The sequence below is a fragment of the Myotis davidii genome, unplaced genomic scaffold (assembly GCF_000327345.1).
Source record: "Myotis davidii unplaced genomic scaffold, ASM32734v1 scaffold1047, whole genome shotgun sequence".
Classification (NCBI taxonomy): domain Eukaryota; kingdom Metazoa; phylum Chordata; class Mammalia; order Chiroptera; family Vespertilionidae; genus Myotis; species Myotis davidii.
Window position 1 is genome coordinate 469,341 of NW_006298367.1, and position 3,949 is coordinate 473,289.

General features: G+C 61.6%; 1 protein-coding gene across 1 annotated transcript in view; it reads left to right on the forward strand.

The window, feature by feature from the left end:
• The first annotated feature begins 2,750 nt into the window (after positions 1–2,750).
• The window catches only part of ZNF629 (zinc finger protein 629), a 9,650-nt gene continuing 8,451 nt past the window's right edge, over positions 2,751–3,949 (forward strand). Inside the window, exon 1 of the mRNA XM_006774082.2 lies at positions 2,751–2,757. The gene's annotated coding sequence lies outside the window, so the exon portion shown is untranslated. The remainder of the gene's footprint in view (positions 2,758–3,949) is intronic.

Here is a 3,949-nt window from a genome sequence, read left to right on the forward strand (position 1 = left end):
TACGGGTGTTGGACTGACCCACCGAGCAGGTTGTTGAGGAAAGGAACGCAGAGGACGGGGTAGTGAGGAGGCGCCGGGGTGAGAGGGTCTGAGAGGCCTTAGGGAGCCCCTCTGGGTTCGCGAGCGGAGGAGTGACTGACCCTGGAACCCCGGCTCTCAGAGGCAGAAGGGAAATCCCAGGCCCTCGGACCCAGCTCTTGGCCCACTTTTGAGGACCACAGTCCTGGAAAGGAGCCCCCTCACACCTGTGGGCATGGGCATCCCCGGGGAAGGGGACCCCACCCTGTCCTGTGCGGCGCCTGCCCGCCTCCCCCGCCTGTGGCCAGACAGGCTGATCTGGGCGGTGGCCATCAGCCTCACCTGCCTGGCCTGTGCGCCTCCCTGAGAGCGGCCCACCTGCAGGGAGGGGATGAGGCGTCTGGTTGTGGCCCTGGGTCCCCCCAGTTACTCAGGCTCAGTGGGCCACGGGCTGTGCGCTCTGAGGAAGAGTGAGGCAGACAGAGCTGGTCAGCTCAGAGTTCTGCATCCTTTCATCTCCCCCTCCTGCTGCTTGCGAGCCAGGCTGTCGCCCTTCGAAAGAGGAAGCCGACTCCACGAGAGGCAGTGAGAGGACCGGGGTCCGCCTCCCCATCTCCCTGCTCCCACAGCCGCCTGGGCCTCTACGCACCAGGCTGTGTGAAGGGGCCAGGCAGGGGCTGGTGAGACGTGGCCGAGAAGAGCATGTGGTGGGTTTTACGTGAAATACGTGGTGTGGGAGGCCATCCCCATCCTTCCAGGGGCGCCCTGCCGGGGGGAGGGGGGGTGTCTCCTTCATGCCGCTGGCCAGCGACTGCAGGCAGCAGGTCAGCACCTGGCGGCCTGTGCTCAGCGCGCCCTGTGCCTCCCTCGGAACAGAGCACACAGATTGGTCTGGAGAATGGCTGGCCCCAGGGGGTGCCCTGCCTCTCCAGACGCCTCTCTCCAGCTCCTGAGCAAGATGAGGGAGAGGATTCGGGCTGAGGGGCTCCCCTGTTGGCCCAGACCCACGCGAGCCAACCAGAGAGCCGTGGTCAGGAGCCGTGGGGGCTCTGGCGTCAGAACGCCTGGGTTTGAGTCCAGCTCTGTCCCCAGTGAGTGGTTTATAAGTGACTTACTCTATCCTCGGGATTGTAGCAATACTGGTGTCACGAGTTGTGAAGTTTCAAGGAACTACAGTCACTCGCCACTTCCCAACAGGGATACAGTGTGAGAAAGGCGTTCGGCCAGAGTGGGAACACCATACAGTGCACTCACACCCCGCCATGGCCCGGCCCCCCCACCCTGGGCTCCGGGGGACAGCCTGCTCCTGGCTTCACCTGCACAGCGCGTTCCTGCACAAAACACGGGACTCACACAGGCACCGGAGAAAATGACGCGGTGAACACGGGCGCGTGGGGCTGCCAGCCTCACATGGCATATGCCCCTCGGCGAGCTCTGCTGACAAGGAGAAGAGCACGGCCTCAGATCACGGTAAAAACAGAGCACAGTGAGTACACACACCTGTAATGCAGCCATCATCGTTAAACACCACGCACTGTGCAGGATTGTATGTGCTATGCTTTCTAAAAATATATAGATCTTTTATTGATCTCAGAGAGTAAGGGAGAGGGAGAGAGAGAGAGAAACATCAACGATGAGAGAGAATCATGGATTGGCTGCCTCCTGCACGCCCCGTGCTAGGGATCGAGCCCACAACCCAGGCATGTGCCCTTGACCGGAATTGAACCCGGGACCCTTCAGTCTGCAGGCTGACACTCTATCCACTGGCCAGGGCTGTATGTGCTGTACTATTATGAATGGCAAGGCAGCAGGTTTGCTCACACCAGCATCACCACACACAGAAGTAACGCATGCACCATGGCGTTTCCACGCTGCAGTGTCACAGGCAACAGGAGTTTTTCAGTCCGTTATAATCTCACGGGACCAGCGTCACACGCGGCCCATCACGGAATGAAACGTATGTCGTTCTGTGGCGCATGACTGTACATGTAACCTTGGAGCGGCGCCTGGCACACAGTGTCACTGTCAGAAGGCATCAACCTCCTTGGTGCTCTGCACCTAGGACACAAACCACGGGGTGCGGAACCCATCCCTGTAGTTAAAGGTGTGGGAGCACCAACAGGGCAAGGTCACTGATGGACCGAGACCACCTCCCAGCCCGTGCGTGGGGCCACGAGGGCGGAGACTGGCGCCCGGCAAAGCCAGTGCCTCTGAAGGAAGCATGCGCACCCGCTGCTGCCATGTGAAACCGGGTCAGGTGCTCACCTGTTGCCACGTGAAAAGCTGTCTGGCTCAGTGGATAGAGCATCGACCTGCGGACCAACGCGTCCCGGGTTCGATTCCAGTCAAGGGCATGTACCTTGGCTGCAGGCTCCTCCCCTGCCTGGTCAGGGCTCGTGCAGGAGGCAACCAATGGATGTGTTTCTCTCACATGGATGTTTCTCTTGGTCTTTCTCTCTTCCACTCTCCCTAAAAATCAATGGAAAAATATCCTTAGGTGAGGATTTTAAAAAAAAAGTGGGTCATGTTGCCACATCTTTGCATTTTTCCAAAGAAGTAGGGCATGTGGGTGTGTATGAAATGTACTGATTTTAAAATGTGGCGATTAACTCGGTTTAAAACAAAACAAAACCGCGAAGGCCAAATTAAACTCCTCTGTGAGCCTGCAAGGCCCAGCTCTCCTATAGACCCTCTGTCCCGGGGCCGGGGCGGGCGTTCACAGCCCGGACCCCAGAGACCGTGAGGGCTGCACCTGCCCCAAGCCGCCCTGGTCCCCAGTTGCCCTGCTCCCACCTGCCTGGCAGAGTGAGGGGTGGGGGGGGGTGCCTGGGCATGCACGGGGCGGTGCAGTGGGGGCTCTGTGCAAGTTTGCCCGTCGGTCCTGCCGGGGACTGACCCTGAGACAGATGATGGGCGATGCACGGAGACAGCGCCTGGCTACGGTCCCTGCACGAGCGCCGACTGAGTGCGGGACAGGCACTGTCCTAGGTGCTGGGAGGCAGCAGTGAGGACCGGAGGCCCGTCCCTGCCCCGGTGGAGGCGACAGGAATGTGAGTGCACAGTCCGCCAGGCCCAGGCAGGGGCCACACAGACCTCCTGCCAGGGGTGCTGGGCGCTGTGAGAAAGGAGGCGGGTCAGGGGGCCGGAGGGCACAGGCCCTGAGGTGAGAGCGAGGAAGCGGAGGTGATGGGAGCCGCGGATAAGATGGAGACAAGCCCCGTGAGAAGGCGACTGGACGGAGCGGAGGCTGGCCCAGCGGGGCCTCCCTGCTGGTGGCCACTCTCTGAACCCAGACGCAGGCCCAGAGGAGCTACTTCGGACGTCCAGTCCGTCCCCCTCCTCCCTCACCCCTGCACAGACAGCCCTGTTCCCGGTCCCCTCCGTTCCCCTGCGACCCCTCCGTGTCTGTAACACACTCCTTCAAGCTTCTTGGGGGCAGAAAGCCTGACTCCTGTTCCAGTCGGCGGTTCCCTGCCTGGCTCCCCACGTGCCCGGGAATAACAGGCTCCGCATACAAATGTGTCCACTGGACGTAGCGCACGGCCTCAGCACCTGCCCCGCTCCTCACGCCGCAGTGTCCTCTCCGGGAAACGGGGTGCTGTGCTGTCCTGCCCCCCGGCTGTGGTGAGGACATGGGGTGAAGCATATAAAACCGGGCGCCCACATCACCTGGGTTTGTGAAGGTTTCTGTTGTTCTGAGCTGAGTGTCCCCTGAGCCACCGGGAAAGGCCTGCCCTCCCGGCCAGGGGCCCCCAGGACTCCCCTCCCTGCGGGCGGCACATGGCCGGAGAGGGGCCGGGGCACAGGCGCTCCCGGCTGCTTGTCCCCAAACTCCTGCTGCCACGACTCTCTATTCCATTTAAACCATTTCTGGTCCAGGGGGTCCTCGCTCAGCTCCTCCCCGCGCCCCTGCACCCACCCCCCACCCAGG